The sequence below is a fragment of the Elephas maximus genome, chromosome 7 (assembly GCF_024166365.1).
Source record: "Elephas maximus indicus isolate mEleMax1 chromosome 7, mEleMax1 primary haplotype, whole genome shotgun sequence".
Taxonomy (NCBI): domain Eukaryota; kingdom Metazoa; phylum Chordata; class Mammalia; order Proboscidea; family Elephantidae; genus Elephas; species Elephas maximus.
In genome coordinates this window covers 62,499,579-62,506,291 of record NC_064825.1, presented here as the reverse complement: position 1 = coordinate 62,506,291, position 6,713 = coordinate 62,499,579, and positions in this window count along the sequence as shown.

Below are 6,713 nucleotides of genomic sequence, written 5' to 3'. Positions count from 1 at the left end.
CATAATCACACTAAAACCAAAGACAAAGAAAAATCCTGAGAGCAGCTTGAGAAAATCAAAAAGTCACATACAGAGGAGAAACAATAAGACTCGGCTCTGATCATCTGGCATAAACCATGCAGTCATTGCCAAGAAGGCAATGGAATGTCATATATAAAACCTTGAAGGAAAAAAATTGCCAACCAAGAATAATATATGCTGCAAAACATTCATTCAAATATGATGGTGAAATTAGGACATTTCCATTTAAACAGAAATTAAGGGGTTATGTAAAAACCAAACCAAACTTACAAGAATTATTAAAGGGAGTCCTCTGTTCTGAGAACAAACGACATCAGGCCACAGCATGAATCTAGGATGCAAGATTGTACCAGACAGATACCAACCGAGGAAATGAACTCTCAAGGACTATCCAAAACCAAAACAATTGCAACAGGGAACCAGAGAGGTTAATCTGTAAATGACAACAATGTCAGAACAATAAAAGAGGGAATAAATGGTATAGGTATAGAACTTTCTAACTAATGGAAAGGCAATACCAACTAATAATAGGCTGGTTCAAATTTAGGAAGATAAGGGTAAATTTCAAGGAAACCACAAAGAAAGTTAAGAAACTACTCATCAAGATAAAGAAGAAAAACATAAAGTCTCAATAAAAACAAAATCTACAAAAACAAAAGAAGTTGAAAAGAAATCCAGAAACGAAATGAACTCAACACAAGAGTAAGAGGAACAAAGAAAATGTTAGCACCACAAAAAAGCACTACAAAATGACAGCAATAAACTCACACCTATCAATAATTACACTGAATGCAAACAGCCTAAATGCACCCATAAAGAGACAGAGAGGGACAGAATGGATAAAAAAAACAGGATCTATCAATACGCTATCTACAAGACACACTTTAGAAACACAGGATGTAAATTTATTAAAAAATTCAAGGATGGAAAAAATATATCAAGCAAATACCTATCAAAAAAACAGCAGGAGTGGCAGTACTAATTTCAGATAAAACAGACTTTAAAACAAAATACGCCATAACAGACAAAGAAGGGCACTATATAATGATTAAAGGTCACCTGGTCTTCAACAAAGGCCCAAAGTCCATCAAATGCGGAAAAGACAGTCTTTTTATCAAACGGTGCTAGCAAAACTGGATGTCTGCTGCAAAAAAATGAAACAGGGCCCATTCCTCACACCATACACAAAAACTAAGTCAAAATGGATCAAAGACCTAAATATAAAGCCAAAAACCTTGAAGTTCATAGAAGAAAAAATAGGATCAATGCTAGAGCCCCTAATACCGGCATTAACAGGATATAAAACACAACCAACAATGCACAAGCTTCAGAGGATAACCTAGATAACTGGGATCTTCTAAAACTTAAACTCATCGAAACTTCACCAAAAGAGTAAAAAGAGAACCTATATCCTGGGAAAAAATTTTTGCATATTACAAATCAGACAAAGGTCTAATCTCTAAAACCTACAAGAAAATCCAATACCTCCACAACAAAAAGACAAATAATCCAATTAAAAAGTAGGCAAAGGAAATGAGACACTTCACCAAAGAAGACATTCTAGTGGCCAACAGGCACATGAGGAATGCTCAAGATCTCTAGCCGTGAGGGAAATGCAAATCAAAATCACGATGAGATACAATCTCACCCTGGCATTACTGGCGTGAATCAATAAAACAGAAAATAACAAATGTTGGAGAGGCGGCGGGGAGATCGGAACTCTTATGCACTGCTGGTTGGAATGCAAAATGATACAACCTTTTTAGAAAATGATACGGCACTTCCTTAGAAAGCTAGAAATGGAAAGGCCATAGGATCCAGTAATCCCACTCCTAGGAACAGATCCTAGAGAAATGAGTCATCACACGGATAGATATATGTGCACCCATGTTCATTGCAGCATTGTTCACAATAACAAAAACATGGAAACAACCTAGATGCCCATCAACAGATGAATGGATGAAGAAACTGTGATATGTACACACGATGGAGTATTATGCAATGCTAAAGAACAACGGTGAATCTGTGAAGCATCTCATAACTTGGATGCATTTGGAGGACATTATGCTGAGTGAAATAAGTCAATCACAAAAGGAAAAATAGTGTATGAGACCACTACTGTAAAAACTCATGAAAACGTTTACATACAAAAAGAAACAGTATTTGATGGTTACGAGGGAGGGGAGGGGTCGGGATGGAAAAACACTTAACGGACAATTGATAAGCCGTAACTCTGGTAAAGGGTAAGGCAGTACACAACACTGGGGAAGCCAGCACAACCTGTACAAGGCAAGGCCATGGTAGCTCCAGAGACACATCCAATCTCCCTGAGGGTCTGAATTGCTGGGCTGAGGGCTGTGGGAACCATGGCCTCAGGGAACATCTAGCTCACTTAGCATAACAGAGTTTATAAAGAATATGTTCTACATTCTACTTTGGTGAGTAGCATCTGCGGTCTTAAAAGCCTGTGAGCGGCCATCTACAATACTCCACTGGTCTCACCCCTTTGGGAGCAAGGAAGAATGAAGAAAACTAAAGACAAGGGAAGATTAGTCCAACGGCCTCCACTAGACTGAGTCCAATACAACTAGATGGTGCCTGTCTGCCACCACTGACTGCTCTGACAGGGATCAAAATAGAGAGTCCTGGAAATAGCTGGAGAAAACGGTAGAACAAATTTCTAACTCAAAAAGAAAGACCAGACTTGCTGGCCTGACAGAGATTGGAGAAACCGTGAGAGCATGGTCCCCGGACACTGTTTCCGCTCAGTAATGAGGCCAGTCCTGAGGTTAACCACTCAGCCAAGGATTGAACGGTCCCATGGCACAAGACTAAAGTGGCGCACCAGCCCTGGGACAGGGACTGGAAGGTAGGAGGGAACCTGAGCACTGGTAATAGGGAACCCAGGGTTGAGGAGGGAGGATGTTGACATGTCATGGGGTTGTTAACCAATGTCATACAACAATGTGTGTACCAACAGTTTGATGAGAAGCTAGTTTGTTCTGTAAACCTTCATCTAAATTTCCAAAAAAAAAATTTTTTTTATTTACCCTGATGGGGGAGGATACCAGTGGGATGCAGACCTCAAATTCTCGTGAAAGAACCAGACTTAATGGTCTGATTGAGACAAGAAGGACCCCAGAGGTCATGGTCCCCGGAGCTTCTGTTAGCCCAAGAAGGGAACCATTCCCAAAGCCAATTCTTCAGACGGGGATTAGACTTGACTATATAAAACAGAAAATGATACTGGTGAGGAGTGAACTTCTTGAACCAAACAGACACTGGAGACTACATGGGCAGGTCCTGTCTGGAGGGGAGATGACAAGGCAAGGGGGACAAAAGCTGGCTGAATGGACACAGAAATAGAGAGTGGAGGGAAGGAGTGTGCTGTTTCATTAGGGGGAGAACAAATAGGAGTATATAGCAAGACATCTATAAATTTTTGTATGAGAGACTGACTTGATTTGTAAACTTTCACTTAAAACACAATAAAAATTAAAACACAGAAAACAAAAAGAAACTCAATCCAATTTTTTGCCCTGTAACCTCCACTCCACCATCTTCTGCAGTCCTTTCTTTGTTCCACCTGATAAGATCACTGTTCTCCCTGCAATTTGGAACACGCTACAGCATCTTGCCTGGGTGCTTGTGTGTTTGCCCATTTCATGAAATGTTTTAGTCTTTACTAAAACTCTTTTTTTTTTTTTTCTCAAAAATATTTAAAAAATCAAATCAAATCCATTGCCAACGAGTCAATTCCAACTCGCAGAGTATAAATCTGATGTTTTAACAGGACACTTCCAAGTTAATCCTGATCCCATGTTCCTTCCTTAATGAAACATGTAACAATGAGTATGGTCTGTCAGTTGTGTGTGGCTGTTGCAACAAATTATACAACCCAGCAGAGAAGTAAAGAGTGCAGTGGGGAGGACAGCTGGTGTCAGAATTAGTAAAAAGTTTGAAGAGTGGAAGTGTGTCTGACCTCAGCCTCATATGAATCAGCTTCATGCTGATGCTGATTCTTATTCTTCCTAAGGTTAGACAAGGTCCAACACTGTTGCTACCTCATTGAAGAAAGTGAAAGACTTGTACATAATATACTGGAAGATATTATTAAAAGAACTTAAAAAAAGACCTAAATAAATGAAAGGACACTCTGTGTTCATGGATTAGAAGGCTTAACATAGCTAAGATGTCAATACTACCCAAAGCAATTTACAAATTCAATGCAATCCCCAGCAAAATTCCAACAGCCTTTTTTGCAGAAATGGAAAACCAATTCTTAAATTTATATGGAAGGGGAAGGAACCCCAAATAGCTAAAGCAATCTTGAAGAAGAACAAAGTTGGAGGGCTCAGGCTTCCTGATTTCAAAACATACTATAAAGCCACATTAATTAAAACAGACTGGGACTGGTATAAAATAGACATATACTCCAATGGAACAGCATTTAGAGTCCAGAAATAAAATCATACGTCTAAGATTAACTGATTTTTGACAAGGGTGCTAAGTCTATTTAGGGGGAAAGGAAGTCTCTTCAATAAATTGTGCTAGAAAAATTGGATTTCCATGTGCAGAAAAATGAATCAGAAACCATTCCTCCTAACATACAAAAAAAAATTTAAATAGATGTAGAACCAAAATATGAAACTATAAAATTCTTCCAAGAAAATATAGGGGCAGAGCTGTAGGATGTACTTCTTAATGATGGATTATCATATATGACAGCAAAAGGATCACTGAAGAGGACATTCAAATGGCTTAAAAACACACGATAAGATGCTCAACATCATTAGTCCTTGTTGTTAGTTGCTTTCTAGTTGCTTATTAGTATTGGTGTAGGAAGGGGTCGTGGGCCATCATTTTTCTTATAAGCCACTTCCCCACTTCCACCAAAGGGAGCATCTGGAGGATTTTATACACTGAGGATTAGCAAGAGAATTATAGTCTTTGGGTTGAAGATACCTGCTTCTACCATTATCCCCCGAGTCACATAAGCCATAAACCAGTAGTCATCCGTTTGAGGCATGTAGCATGAAAGACTGTCTTATTTGGAAATCATTTTTTATTTCATAGTTCTCAATCTATACAAGTTTTAAGATATTTTATAACTTTTGCTAGAACAATATGTACATGTCTTAAATAATTTTCTTATTAGAAATTCAACTTTGTATGGTATCCACCTCACATTCCCCAAGGTATTGAATGGAGTTTCTTTCAGTAACTACCAAAACTCAGACCAAACTAAATCCAGTGCTATCAAGTCGATTCCAACTCATAGCGACCTTATAGGACAGAGTAGAACTGCACGATAGAGTTTTCAAGGAGCATCTGGTGGATTCGAACTGTTGACCTCTCAATTAGCAGTCATAGCACTTAACCACTACGCCACCAGGATTTCTAGTAACTACCAAATACTTATAAAATGAACACGCTGGATGAATGAAGATAAAATTACCTTTTATATATGAACATTAGCATTCCTTAAGATTAAATATCAAAGTAAATTAAAAACTAACATTTAGTTATAAAAAATTTATTTTATCATACCCCAATAATTGTCAAATGAAAGTGCACCAACACCTACATAGAAACAAATATTAATAAATAAATAGGCCGCTTGAGAATTGACAAAACTCCTAAGACTAGTTGTGTATGCGTGATTTGAACTGTTCAATTTCCATCAGAGAATGTGATAATGATCTTTGGTATTTTTGAATTCACATTTGAATCTTCAGAGGTTTGTCCCCAAAGGCAAACAATAACAGAAAGATAGCATGGTTGCTGTATAAATACAATGACTTTGGATTTATCATTGAAAGATGAACAAATTATTTCAAGAGGTAAGATTTCAGCATCTGTGAGTGAAACTGACTGATTCATAATTTACCATTGAGAACACTTTGCTCTCTCAGATCGTGTCTGCACTCACAAGTCATAGTGGGGTAACCAGGCAGATGTAATCAAGCAGTCAGCTAGCAGGGAACTTTGAATTCACTTAAGGTTCCAGTCAGGTTAGTGTAAAAACATGAGCTTAATTCAAATTACTAGGACTCCTTACTTATCCACCCATAAATCCAGAAACTCTCTACACGTGACATTCAGCCACAATGCTAATTAATTCATTGCCTTCTAGATTCTTTGGGGATTTATTATTTTAAACATCTTTGCAGAAAGATTTACTTTATTTATGGGTCTGAGTGCTCTAGGATCACTATCAACAAGACACAATGGACAAAGCCCAGGATAAAAAGCCAGAAAATTTGCAGATGAGGGTCAACCTGGGCACTAGCTGGGTGAGCCTGGCTAAACTTCTTAACTTGTGAGGCTATACTTTATTCAGCTGTATATTACGTCAATAATAATATTATTTCTTTCTACAATACTCCAATTAGAAAACATTGTTACAGTAGAAAATGATTTGATTTGTTTGGATAATTGTACTTTAATTACATCATGAGTATCAGTCATATAGTGCTTTGTATGGTGATTAGATTGATATTTCACACTCCTTCATAAAGCAATAATATCTAACTACAAATATTTAATACATTTACAAAAGGTGACTATTCCCTGATTTGAAATTCCTATGTTGTATTAATATCAAGAAATATTGAATTTCTCCTTTAAAAAATGTTCTTGTTTAACTGATAGCCTTTGTGAACTATGTAACTAACTAGACATCTCTTTTA